The sequence below is a fragment of the Triticum dicoccoides genome, chromosome 5B, assembly GCF_002162155.2.
Source record: "Triticum dicoccoides isolate Atlit2015 ecotype Zavitan chromosome 5B, WEW_v2.0, whole genome shotgun sequence".
NCBI lineage: Eukaryota > Viridiplantae > Streptophyta > Magnoliopsida > Poales > Poaceae > Triticum > Triticum dicoccoides.
In genome coordinates this window covers 322,091,960-322,106,718 of record NC_041389.1, presented here as the reverse complement: position 1 = coordinate 322,106,718, position 14,759 = coordinate 322,091,960, and positions in this window count along the sequence as shown.

The window sequence follows — 14,759 nt, the reverse complement described above, 5'->3', positions numbered from 1 at the left end:
GTGTGGGTACAGTGTACTAACCTCTGCAGAGTGTATTTAATCTATGGATAGCCGAGTCCACGGATATGGACATGCTCGAAAGTAAGGTACACCATGGGTCAACACTAAATAAATATGCACACTAAATTGCACTAAGGATGACAGTGAGGTCATCGTGTTGAGTTGGACATGAGTTGTCGGGTTGTGATCGCCGTAAGGATCACGGGCCACGAGTTGGTCGGGTTGTGATCGCCGTAAGGATCACGGGCCATGAAATGGCCGGGTTGTGATCGTCGTAAGGATCACGAGTATGTTTTGGTAATATTATGTTTGTTGGTCACACCTGGTAAGCAAGTCGGGAGAATGAGTACCTGTTGAGCAGTGTCACAGCATGTTGCTTATATAGTTGCATTGTTAATTGGATAAATATCATAATATTGTCTGTCATCTTGTTTATGCTTATTGTGAGCTTGCTAGTACATTCAATGTACTGACCTGGCGTGTCATGCCAGATTTTAGGAAAGTTTCATTGGAAAGGAGTGATGTCCGAGTCTAGACCGTGTCCACGTCGGTGTCCTTGTGCAATGGAGTCCCGCTACGACGTTGTTCCGCTGCCGAGTAGTTGTCATTATCGAGGCCCCTTTATGTTCACTAAATAATGTACATATTGTTCAGCCACATCGTGTGTGCCCCTTGGCCTCGCTAACTGTTGTAATATGAACTATGTTCCGCTAGCATGAATAAAGCGGTTGTTTTCTGTACCATGTCGTTGTGTGTTGCCAGAAGACAAGGTCTCTGGGCTAGCAATGCAGGGTAAACCGGTCGCTCTGAGCCGGGGTGCCACAACGCTTCGTACCAGAGTTGCGCTGACTGTAGGCCACGCTAGACTAAGCTGAGTTAACTGGACGCTAGATACGAGTTGTAGTTGAGTGTCGGTAATAACTATAGCTGGTTGTTGCATTTCTTGCACTGATTATATTTTTCTATGCTAACCTGCTAATGGATGTGAGTGTAGATGGCTCCGGTGTTGTATTCGTGCCAGTTGCAGCTGATGCCATACACGTCGCCGCATCTCCTTTGTAACGTGTGGTATCGGCTGTACCCTCACGGAGACGATCCAGTCTATCCTGTGTACCGGGAGCGCCTAGCTGACTCAGTGTATGAGTATCACGCCGTGGTTACTCTGTGCACCAGTTCCGATTCCGGTTCTTACACTCGTACCTCTCGTAGCAGCTACGCTTCTTCCACTTCTCAGGCTGTCCAGTTTGCTGCATTCGAGGTACTTGTTGAGCTCCGCTACAACGAGGTCCGAATGTAGAATCATCCAGGTTTCCATTACTACCCTTCTCTCCACGATAATGGCCATGTCCGTTTCCCTGTCATTGATCCGGAGTCTGATAGTGTCGCTAGCCACCTTTCTCGCTACATCACTGCTAGCTATCTTCTGATCTACAAGCTGGCTCGTGAGTGAGTCATGCCCGTACTGCTTTAGCCTCTACTTTAGTCTCAGATCGCTCAGCCACTACTTCTCCATCTGTGGGATTTATTCCCTACGTTCCTGCCAGTTCTAGATCCCCTGTTTCTCCGGTTACTCCCCTGAGTAGCTCGGGCACCGCGACTGCGAGTCCCCTTAGTGCTCCTGCAGAGTGGGTTTTACTCCTCGCCACTCCTGCTGCCCCGATGATCCACCCTCCACCTGCCCCAGAGGGAGAGCCCTTGAGGCAGCATCGTCGTGTCACTTTTAACCCGGAGGTCTCCGTTAACCCCGTTAGTTCTGGATCCGAGTCCGCATCAGGAGAGGACCCCGCAACGCCAGCCGAGCAGTAGAGCTTTCGAGTATTCTCAGTTGTCGGGATGGAGTATGGTTGTAATCATACTAGTCATGATGTTTCGTTTCATGTATGAGGGTAGTTGGACCTGGCATGTTGTTATCTTTCATGTATGAGTCTATGTATAATTATGTTGGACTTTATTTTATTCGTCGTATTTTCTTCGTCTTTTCGGTTTCGCTTGGTTTTTGTTGCTGGCTTCTCCCTAATTTTTGTTGAATGCTTCTCATCTTGGTTGCGTTGACTTGGGAAAAATCATATTAGGATGACGCGGGGAGGCTGCTGTAGCAACGTTCGCGAGGGTTCTCCTGTTCGGTGTTTCGCACGACAGGAAGGGCAATCACCTGAGTCGTACGTTCCACCACCGCCTCCACCGCCAAATTCGCCCTCCACCGAGCAAATTATGCGTATGTTCGAGGAACGACGAAACAGTGATCTAATGGAAATATTCAGAGGCATTCAAACAATGGTTGGGCAGAATGGAAATCAGCCTGCCTCTCACTCCAAGCTACCTGATTTTCAAAGGACTAAGCCTCCCAGTTTCAGTCAGGCCGTTGATCCCTTGGATGCAGATGATTGGTTAAGAACTATGGAAAAGAAACTTGAGGTTGCTCGAACTGATGAAGAGGATAAAGTTCCATTTGTAACACATTATCTGGAAGGCGCTGCTGCCATATGGTGGGAAAGTGAGAAAGCCATAGGGACTGAGAATGAAGCAATTACTTGGTCAAGATTCAAGGATCAATTCCGAAAATATCACATCCCTGCGGGAATTATGAAGACTAAGCAGCGTATTTCTCGCGCTCCTCCAAGGAAGTCAGTCAGTGGGAGAATATTTCCGAAAATTCAATCACCTGTCACATTACTCTCAATATGACGTGGCCACTGAAGAAAGGAAGATGGACCGCTTTGTTGGTGGATTAAACCCGCAACTTCGCTGTGCTCTTAGTATGTTTGATTTTCCAGATTTCCAAACCCTGGTGAACAAGGCTTTCATTGCTGAAAGGGAACACAAGCTCGTGTCAGATACTAAGTCTGCCCATAACGATCACAAACGCAAGTTTGAGCACAAGAAGGAAATGCAACCAGTGCAGAAGGTGCGTACCTGGCAGCCAACTTCGATGGCATACCAGCCCAGTTGCAACAAAATGTTAACAAGACCACCACCCAAGTGAAGAATGATGTGCTCAACCCAGTTATGGAGAATCGCCTGCGCAACAATTCTTGTTATAGTTGCGGACAAACTGGACATTATGCCAAACAGTGTCCCAAGAACACCCGGACCAATGCTACGTTCACGCCTCAAATCCATTACTAGGAAGCCGGTCCAAGTCAGCACAACGTCACAGGATACGTTCATCACATTTCTGCCGATGAATCCCAAGAAAATACCAAAGTCGTCATTGGTATGTTCCCTGTTAATAACATACCTGCAGTAATTTTATTTGACTATGGGGCTTCCCACTCTTTTATTTCTCGGAGTTTTGTCGCCCAAAACAAATTTCCTTGTTCGCTTTTGGGCAAGAATATGCTGGTACAAACCCCGGGATCTATTATTCAAAGCAATCTTGTCTGCCGCAATCTGGAAGTCAGGATCAACGAAATCCGTTTCCCGACGTCTTTGATAATGATTGAGTCTGAAAAATTGGATGTTATCTTGGGTATGAATTGGCTGACTCAGTACCAAGTATGCATAAATTGTGTGACCCGAGAAGTCAACTTGACCGGACAAGATGGACAAGCTACCAAGTTTATTCCTCGTAGAAGCATACCCTCCAAGGAAATGGTTTTTACAGCAATAGCAGAAATGGAATTAATTTCAATGGTCAGTGAGTTTCCTGATGTATTCCCAGAAGAACTGCCAGGCATGCCACCCGACCGAGAGCTTGAGTTTGCAATAGAACTTGTGCCCGGAACCACACCAATACACAAGAAATATTATCGAATGCCGTCATCCGAGTTGGTGGAGCTAAAGAAACAGCTTAATGAAATGCTCCAAAAAGGATATATCCGCCCCAGTTCCTCGCCATGGGGATCACCCGCTATTTTTGTGGACAAGAAAGATGGCAGCCTTCGTATGTGTGTGGATTACCGACAGTTGAATGATGTCACGATCAAGAACAAATACCCTCTGCCAAGAATTGATGATTTGTTTGATCAGCTCAGTGGATCCAAGGTATTCTCAAAGATTGATTTGCGGACTGGATATTACCAGCTCAAAATTAAAAAGGAGGATATTCCCAAGACGGTGTTCACCACTCGCTATAGCCTTTATGAATATACCGTCATGTCCTTCGGCCTCACCAACGCCCCCGCCTTCTTCATGCACATGATGAACAAAGTATTCATGGATTTCCTTGATAAGTTCATGGTCGTCTAAATCGATGATATACTTATTTACTCAAGAAGTGAAGAAGAGCATAAAGGACACCTCCGCACAGTGCTACAATGACTCCGTGAGCACCAGTTGTACACCAAGTTCAGTAAATGCGAGTTCTGGCTCAAGTAAGTTGGATTCCTCAGGCATGTACTATCCACTGAAGGAATAGTTGTGGACCTAAGAAAAGTAAAAGACGTGCTCGACTGGTTGCCACCCGACACCGTGTCTCAGATCCGGAGTTTTCTTGGATTAGCCGGATATTACCGTCGATTTATTGAAGGGTTCTCCAGGATTGCTAAGCCCATGACAGAGTTGCTTAAAAAGGATAAGAAGTTTGAATGGACGTCAGACTATGAGAACAGTTTCACCGAGTTAAAGAAGCGCTTAACAACTGCGCCGGTATTAACACTTCCAGATATCTACCGCAGCTTTGACGTATATTGCGATGCTTCCCGGCAAGGACTTGGGTGCGTGCTTATGCAAGATGGCAAGGTAGTAGCCTATGCCTCACGGCAGCTACGACCCCATGAAGGCAATTACCTCACTCATGATTTGGAATTGGCCGCGGTAGTTCATGCTTTAAAAATTTGGAGACACTACCTCATTGGAAAAAGGTGCCAAATTTTTACCGACCACAAAAGTCTCAAATACATATTTACTCAGCCGGATTTAAACCTCCATCAGCGAAGATGGCTGGAGTTGGTCAAGGATTATGATCTTGGAATAAATTACCATCCGGGTAAGGCCAACATGGTTGCCGATGCACTCAGTCGAAAGCTCGTCAGTTTAAATGTCATGCTGGAATCTCTGCCTTCAGAGCTTAAAGAAGAAATTGCTCAGCTCAACCTGGTCATAGTTGAGGCTGGTCTTGCCAATATTCTGATGGTCACTCCTACTCTTGAGGAAGAAATCCGCAAGGCCTAGCCAGGCGATGCCAAACTGCAGAAACGCATCAAGTCATCCGATTTCTCGAAGGATCAGTACGGTACCCTCCGATTCAGGGGAAGGATTTGTGTGCCTAATCAAGCTAACCTAAAGCAGAACATTTTGTCAGAAGCCCACAAGTCTTCATATTCAATCCACCCTGGAGGCACAAAAATTTATGAAGACCTTCGACAAATATTCTGGTGGGATGGAATGAAGAAAGACATTGCTTATTTCGTGGCCTGTTGCGACATATTCAACAAAGTTAAGGTGGAATATCAGAAACCAGCCGGACTTCTCCAACCACTTCCCGTGTCACAATGGAAATGGGGCGATGTCTGTATGGATTTCATCACAGGATTACCTAGGACCCGATGAGGCAATAATGCGATCTGGGTCATAGTGGATACATAAACCAAGGTGGCTCACTTCCTCCCAGTCAAAACCTCATACCGAGCAGATGAGCTTGCCCGACTGTATGTATCCAGGATTGTCAGTTTACATGGAGTTCCCAGAACCATCACTACTGACCGAGGTTCACTTTTCACCTCTGCTTTCTGGACCCGTCTCCATCAAGCCCTTGGGACGGAATTAAAATACAGCACCGCATATCATCCTCAGACGGATGGGCAAACGAAAAGTGTAAATCAGGTACTCGAAGATATGCTGTGAGCCTGTGTATTAGCCCAAGGACCACAATGGGAAGATTGCTTGCCATACGCCGAGTTTTCGTATAACAATGGGTTCCAGACCAGTTTAAAAACGTCACCTTATGAAGCTTTGTATGGCCGTAAGTGCCGCACTCCATTAAATTGGTCTCAAACCGGAGACAGCCGTATTTTCGGAACAGATCTCATGCTAGAAGCCGAAAAGCAGGTCGAGGAGATCCGAGGTAGATTACAACTGGCCAAATAGCGACAGAAAAGTTATTACGATGCAAAGCACCGACATATCAGTTTTGAACCTGGAGAACATGTCTACCTTCGAGTCACACCCATGAAGGGAATAAAAATGTTCCAAACGCGTGGAAAATTGGCACCCAGGTTTATTGGTGCATTTCCCGTCATGACATGAGTAGGTGTTGTGGCAATCAGTTGGAGCTGCCTCCGGAACTGTCCGACGTGCACAACGTGTTCCACGTTTCACAACTGCGGCGGTGCATCTCACCACCCGAGAAAAAGACCGATTTGGCAGAGATAGAGCTGGCAAAGGACTTGACCTACGAAGAGAGGCCAGTGAAAATTTTGGATCAGATGGAAAGAGTCACTCACAGTAAGTCACGGAAGTTTTACAAGGTTCAATGGATGCATCATACCGAGTCAGAATCAACCTGGGAATCAGAAGAATTTCTAAGGGCATGTTATCCAGAATGGTTTTCCCAAGCAACCGAATCTTGAGGACGAGATTCATTCTAAGTGGGGGAGGTTTGTCACAGCCTGGTTTTTGCCCTATTTTCTTTGCTTGATTTTCAGCTAAGTTGATTTTGGATTTGGAGTTTTGAATCATTCCATTTGGACTTGATCACTTGGGTATCCCTTGATTTTCACCCTAAGTGCCCCGTCTCCTCTTCTAATCCATCATTTCACCCCTGGCCAACCCAACAATATTGCTTGGAATATTTTTCTTAAATGAAAAATATTCATTTTGCATCTTAAACCCTAGCTAAACTCTTTGACCTCCAAAGCAACCCTCATTTCGGTTGCCCTAAAAATCCTGAGAAAAATCCCAATTATTCTTTGGACCCTAGGGCACATTTCTGAGAAAAAATATTTCACCCATCTTTGGAGTATTTTCGCTACAGAAAATAATTTCACTTCTGGGCTGAAATGGTAGTTTCTACAGCAACTACCTTTTTACTAGCTCCAATGTAGCTGGTTTTCCCTGTTCTTATTCACCTTAGTAAGAGTCAGTAAAACACCAAAGCTCAGCCCCTTAATCCCTGTGGTTTGACCATAGTAACTATTCAAAGTTTCTGTCCAGTAACTTAACCTCTTCACCATTTCACTTCTACTGCACCTGGAAACAAACCAAGCCGTGGTAACACCTAAGTTTACTAAGGACTACACGCCAGACATCATGGTTAGTGCATATGTGGCATGATGTCACGGTCCATGCGTGACCGCGTTCGTAAGAGCGTGCTGGCATGCCAAAAGCGCGCTCTGCGCGTCGCCAGCGCCTTTGTGGCGCGCATGCTCGCTGCTTGGCCAGCCTGAGCATGTCCCCCCTCGCCACCATCCTCGTCTCCACCCCCTTTACTCCACCCTGCTGCTCGTGGACGCCGGAGCTCGCCGCAGCGAGCACGGGCACGGTCCGGCCAACGGCACAATTCCGCGCACTGTGTTCGTCCCTTTCCTCCTCGCTCTGGTGCTCGTCCGCGTCCGCGCACAGCTCCCGCGTGACCCCCGTCGCCTTCCCCATCTCTCTCTAACGCCGCTCGTCGTCGGGCACCATGGACAGGTGTCCACCGGCGGAGCCCAAAACCCCCTCGCCGCTTGCCTATATAAGGAGCCACCCCCCAGCCTCCTCGAGCACCATCTCGCACTCTCTCACACCCCACAGGCTAGTAGGAAGCCGTAGCCCGGCCGGGCAGGCTGCGGGCTGCCGTTCCGGAGCCGAGCTCGCCGGCGAACCCCTCTGGATCGTTCCCGCAGCTACGGCCACTCCCAAGCCAAGGCGACCCCGCCAGGGCCTCCACCTCTCCTCCGTGAAGCCAACGCGCCTAGCTAGAGCCCCTGGAGCCGCCCCTAGCCGTCGTCTTCCTCATCTCTGGTGACCATCGTGTTCTGCCGCTGCTTGCAAGGAAGAATCTGACGCCGTCCGGTCACCGTTAGCCACGCTACGGGTACGGGCAGGTGTGCAAGAACCTTCTCCGTCGATCCCTCCCTCTCGTTTTCCTCCAAGAAGCCTCAATGCCAGCGTAAGCTCCGGCGAAGCGCCGCGCCTCTCTGTTTCCTTCTCCCCTCCCTCCGGCCTGACTAGCGGGGGCCAGCTAGTCAGCCACTCACTACGCGCGCGAAGTAGTATGAGTGGTGGCGCCCTGGGAGAATACGCCTTCGACGTCACCCCCTCTCTGTTTTCTTTTTCAAATTCATTTAAATTCTCGTAGCATTCAAACAACCATAACTTTTATTCTACAAGTCCAAATGCAGTGATTCTTTTTGCATCGTGTTCTGTGTCCAAAAATCTAACATCTCCCAAAAGATGGGATTTTTCCTTGCTATCTAGATTTACTGGCAATTTTCAGAAGGTTTCTTGATATTTTCATTTGTGGTTTTTGAATATTTTCAGAGAAACCAGCTTGTCTTGAGGATCACCAGGAGCCATGTGAACCTCATCAGTACTAAGGCAAGCCACAGTAACATTTTCATGGTGCCACTTCAATATTTATGATTTTCATACTTGAACTTATGAATATTGATGCATTTAAATTAGTTATAAAATAAATTTATTTTGTTATATGCTTGTTATGTTAAAATGCTTGAACTTCAGTATGTTTGAAGTAAATATTGTTGGTAAGTTAATGAGAACTTAGTTGCTAGTGATAAATAAATAATATGGTCATAGAGATGATGAGTAATTTGAATATTATTTTTGCATGAGGTATAATGATGATAATGCTAGAAATAGTTCTGGTATAGCAAAGAGAGGTTTTAACCAGTATAGTAGCATGAGTTTATGTTGGCTCCATAGGAGCGTGGTTGGTGCAGTCTTTGCACGGTTATGTGATGCATATGTTAAGTGATGCATGGTATGGCAGTATGACACCGGTTATTTTCTTTTCACATTAAGTTGAACCTGATTAATAATTCAACTTGAACATGTTGTTGACCGGGTCGTGGTGCCGCTGAAACGAGTCTTTCCCAGTGCAACCACATTTGCCGGTATGGGACGGCCTTAATGCGTTTCATTGTCGTGCCTCTGGTTGGTACCTCAATTTAGGTAAGGTTATGGGCGTGTTGTACCCTGCCCCGGTAGGCAAGCATAACCTTGTGAGCCCGTTGTTAAGTTAATTTTGGTACCGGATCCTAGTGTGGATCGTGGCCACGATGGTGGTCGAGGTGCCTGGAGGTAGACACGAGGCCATCTAGGACTAGCCCGGTGGGGTCTGAGTCGGAGGGGCCGGGAGAGTGTCATGACAGTGAAATGGTTTCGTCGGAACGTTGTTGGTCCACCCGAATGGGAGAGTGAGGCCATGGGTTCCGTAGTGTGGGTACAGTGTACTAACCTCTGCAGAGTGTATTTAATCTATCGATAGCCGAGTCCACGGATACGGACACGCTCGAAAGTAAGGTACACCATGGGTCAACACTTAATAAATATGCACACTAAATTGCACTAAGGATGACAGTGAGGTCATCGTGTTGAGTTGGACATGAGTTGTCGGGTTGTGATCACCATAAGGATCACGGGCCACGAGTTGGTCGGGTTGTGATCGCCGTAAGGATCACGGGCCATGAAATGGTCGGGTTGTGATCACCGTAAGGATCACGAGTATGTTTTGGTAATATTATGTTTGTTGGTCACACCTGGTAAGCAAGTCGGGAGAATGAGTACATGTTGAGCAGTGTCACAGCATGTTGGTTATATAGTTGCATTGTTAATTGGATAAATATCATAATATTGTCTGTCATCTTATTTATGCTTATTGTGAGATTGCAAGTACATTCAATGTACTGACCTGGCTGTCATGCCAGATTTCAGGAAAGTTCCGTTGGAAAGGAGTGCTGTCCGAGTCTAGACCGTGTCCACGTCGGTGTCCTTGTGCTATGGAGTCCCTCTACGACATTGTTCCGCTGCCGAGTAGTTGTCATGATCGAGGCCCCTTTATGTTCACTACATAATGTACATATTGTTCAGCCACACCGTGTGTGCCGCTTGGTCTCGCTAACTGTTGTAATATGAACTATGTTCCGCTAGCATGAATAAAGCAGTTGTTTTCTGTACCATGTTGTTGTGTGTTGCCAGAAGACACGGTCTCTGGGCTGGCAATGCAGGGTAAACCGGTCGCTCTGAGCCGGGGTGCCACACCGATTTACCGCTTTCATTTTGGGGATACGCTTTAGAGACAGCCACATTCACTTTAAATAGGGCACCGTCTAAATCCATTGAGACGACACCGTATGAATTATGGTTTGGGAAGAAACCTAAGCTTTCATTTCTAAAAGTTTGGGGATGCGATGCTTATGTCAAGAAACTTCAACCTGAAAAGCTCGAACCCAAGCTGGAAAAATGCGTCTTCATAGGATACCCTAAGGAAACCATTGGATATACCTTCTACCTTAGATCCGAAGGCAAGATATTTGTTGCCAAGAATGGGTCCTTTCTGGAGAAAGAGTTTCTCTCGAAAGAAGTGGGAGGAAAGTAGAACTTGATGAAGTACTGCCTCTTGAACCGGAAAGTAGCGCATCTTAGGAAGATGTTTCTGTGGTGCCTGCACCGACTAGAGAGGAAGTTAATGATGATGATCAAGGTACTTCAGATCAAGTTGCTATTGAACTTCGTAGGTCCACAAGGGCACGTTCCGCACCAGAGTGGTACGGCAACCCTGTCCTAGGAATTATGTTGTTAGACAACGGTGAACTTCGAACTATGAAGAAGCGATGGCGGGCCCAGATTCCAACAAATGGCTTAAAGCCATGAAATCCGAGATAGGATCCATGTATGAAAACAAAGTATGGACTTTGACAGACTTGCCCGATGATCGGCGAGCCATAGTAAATAAACGGATCTTCAAGAAGAAGACTGACGCAGATGGTAACGTGACCATCTATAAAGCCCGGCTTACCTCTAAGGGTTATCGACAAGTTCAAGGGGTTGACTATGATGAGACCTCTCACCCGTAGTGAAGCTGAAGTCCAATCGAATCATGTTAGCAATTGCCGCATTCTATGAATATGAAATATGGCAAATGGATGTCAAAACGGCATTCCTTAACGGCTTCCTTAAGGAAGAATTGTATATGATGTAACCGGAAGATTTTATCGATCCTAAGAATGCTAACAAGGTATGCAAGCTCCAACGCTCCATCTATGGGTTGGTGCAAGCATCTCGGAGTTGGAACATTCACTTTGATGAAATGATCAAAGCGTTTGGGTTTATGCTGACTTATGGAGAAGCCTACGTTTACAAGAAAGTGAGTGGGAGCTCTGTAGCATTTCTCATATTATATGTGGGTGACATACTATTGATGTGAAATGATATAGAACTTTTGGAAAGCATAAAGGCCTACTTGAATAAGTGGTTTTCAATGAAAAACCTTGGAGAAGCTGCTTACATATTAGGCATCAAGATCTATAGAGATAGATCGAGACGCCTCATAGGTCTTTCACAGAGCACATACCTTGATAAGATATTGAAGAAGTTCAATATGGATCAGTCCAAGAAGGAGTTCTTTCCTGTATTGCAAGGTGTGAGATTGAGCACGGCTCAGTGCCCGACCACGGCAGAAGATAGAGAAAAGATGAGTGTCATCCCCTATGCCTCAGCCATGGGGTCTATTATGTATGCCATGTTGTGTATCAGACCTGATGTGAACCTTGTCATAAGTTTGGTAGGCAGGTACCAAAGTAATCCCGGCATGGAATACTGGACGGCGGTCAAGAATATCCTGAAGTACCTGAAAAGGACTAAGGATATATTTCTTGTTTATGGAGGTGACGAAGAGCTCGTCGTAAAGGGTTACGTCGATGCTAGCTTCGACACGGATCTGGACGACTCCAAGTCACAAACCGGATATGTGTATATTTTGAATGGTGGGGCAGTAAGCTGGTGCAGTTGCAAGCAAAGTGTCGTGGCGGGATCTACATGTGAAGCGGAGTACATGGCAGCCTCAGAGGCAGCACATGAAGCAATCTGGATGAAGGAGTTCATTACCGACCTAGGAGTTATTCCCAATGCGTCGGGCCCGATGACTCTCTTCTGTGACAACACTAGAGCTATTTCCCTTGCCAAGGAGCCTAGGTTTCACAAGAAGACCAGGCATACCAAGCATCACTTCAACTCCATTCATGAAAATGTTCAAGATGGAGACATAGATATTTGTAAAGTGCATATGGATTTGAATGTCAGAGATCCGTTGACTAAACCTCTTCCACGAGCAAAACATGATCAACAACAGAACTCTATGGGTGTTCGATTCATCACAATGTAACTTGATTACTGACTCTAGTGCAAGTGGGAGACTGTTGGAAATATGCCCTAGAGGCAATGATAAAATGGTTATTATTATATTTCCTTGTTCATGATAATTGTCTATTGTTCATGCTATAATTGTATTGACCAGAAACCATAATACATGTGTGAATACATAGACCACAACATGTCCGTAGTGAGCCTCTAGTTGACTAGCTCGTTGATCAATAGATGGTCATGGTTTCTTGACCATGGGCATTGGATGTCATTGATAACGGGATCACATCATTAGGAGAATGATGTGATGGACAAAACCCAATCCTAAGCATAGCACAAGATCGTGTAGTTCGTTTGCTAAAAGCTTTTCTAATGTCAAGTATCATTTACTTAGACCATGAGATTGTGCAACTCCCGGATACCGTAGGAATGCTTTGGGTGTACCAAACGTCACACAATAACTGGGTGGCTATAAAGGTACACTACATGTATCTCCGAAAGTGTCTGTTGGGTTGGCAAGAATCGAGACTGGGATTTGTCACTCCGTATGACGGAGAGGTATCTCTAGGCCCACTCGGTAATGCATCATCATAATGAACTCAATGTGACTATGTAGTCAGTCACGGGATCATGCATTATAGAACGAGTAAAGTGACTTGCCGGTAACAAGATTGAACGAGGTATTGGGATACCGACGATCGAATCTCAGGCAAGTAACATACCGATTGACAAAGGGAATTGTATACGGGATTGATTGAATCCCCGACATCATGGTTCATCCGATGAGATCATCGTGGAACATGTGGGAGCCAACATAGGTATCCAGATCCCGCTGTTGGTTATTGGCCGGAGAGCTGTCTCGGTCATGTCTGCATAATTCCCGAACCCGTAGGGTCTACACACTTAAGGTTCGATGACGCTAAAGTTGTTATGGGAATTAGTATGCGATTACCGAATGTTGTTTGAAGTCCCTGATGAGTTCCCGGACATCATGAGGAGTTCCGGAATGGTCCAAAGGTAAAGATTTATATATGGGAAGTCCAGTTTTAGTCACCGGAATAATTTTGGGGGTTACTGGTATTGTACCGGGACGACCGAAAGGTGTCCGGGGGTCCACCGGGTGGGTCCACCTGCCACGGGGGACTAAATGGGCTGAACAAGGGTGGGAACCAGCCCCCTAGTGGGCTGGTGCGCCCCCCAAGGGCCCAAGGCGCCTAGCGTTGAAAACCCTAGGGGGTGGGGGCGCCTCCCACCAACTTGGGGGGCAAGCTCCCCCCCCCCTCTTGCCCCCCCCACCCTAGATGAGATCTAAGGGGGCCGGCCCCCTCTCCCCTTCCCCTTATAAATAGTGGGGGGTGGGAAGGCTGCTATACCCTTCCCCTAGCGCAGCCCTCCCCCTCTCCAACTCCACCTCCTCCTCCGTAGTGCTTGGCAAAGCCCTGCCGGAGAACTGCAAGCTCCTCCACCACGTCGTCATGCCGCCGGAGCTCTCCTCAACTTCTCCTCTCCCCTTGCTGGATCAAGAAGGAGGAGATGTCCCCGGGTTGTACGTGTGCTTAATGCGGAGGCGGCGTTGTTCGGCGTTGGATCGGATCTTCTGCGATTTGAATCGCCGCGAGTATGACTCCCTCATCCGCGTTCTAGTGACGCTTCCGCTTAGCGATCTTCAAAGGTATGAAGATGCTCATCCTCTCCCTCTCTTGTTGCTAGAATCTCCATAGATTGATCTTGGTGATGCATAGAAAATTTTGAATTATTGCTACGTTCCCCAACATAAAGTGCCGCTCCAGCGGGAGTATGGCATATGTTGTTACCTTCGGTCGGGCCATGGCTACCGAGCGACGGCGACCAGAGAAGAGGCGGCGGGAGGGGAATGAATGCAGATACTATTTGGGTTCGCCATCTGGCTTAAATAAATGCGCACCATCACGTGTACCCGCGGGTGCACAAATTGTAACATGGAGTACCTGTCTGCTTAAGTGGGCGTCACGTAACTGGTGTGTGTGAGAGAGATTCTAATAGACAGAGTGCGTGTGTGCGACTCTACTCTTCGGACATGTACTCAACCTTTTTCATCGAGATATAAGTATAATGGTATTATATTTTAGCTAGTGATTTACGTGGCCATGTTAACGTGGTTGTGCAAAAAAAGTCACTTCCTGCTCATGATTTGCGTTATATAATTACAAGCAAGATGCTCGTGCATTGCACGGGACATCAATATGCATTTTTTTACAAAACACGTGTTGTGATTGACCCATGCAGGAGTAATCCCATGTGTAAAAACTAATGATATCTTGAGAATTTCATCGGAAAACTGGTATCTCAAGAATGTCATCAAAAAAATGAAGATAAGGTGAGGAGGAGTGGAGCATGGTGGTGACTGGTGGTCGGACTGGGCAGAGGCATGGGGATGGACGGCGCCGGCAGGCGGCAGCAGCCACCATGCTAGATTGTTCCAGAGACTTCCTTTTTTAATTGCTCAGCAATGAGGTTGTGGGAGATAAGGATGTGGAGAG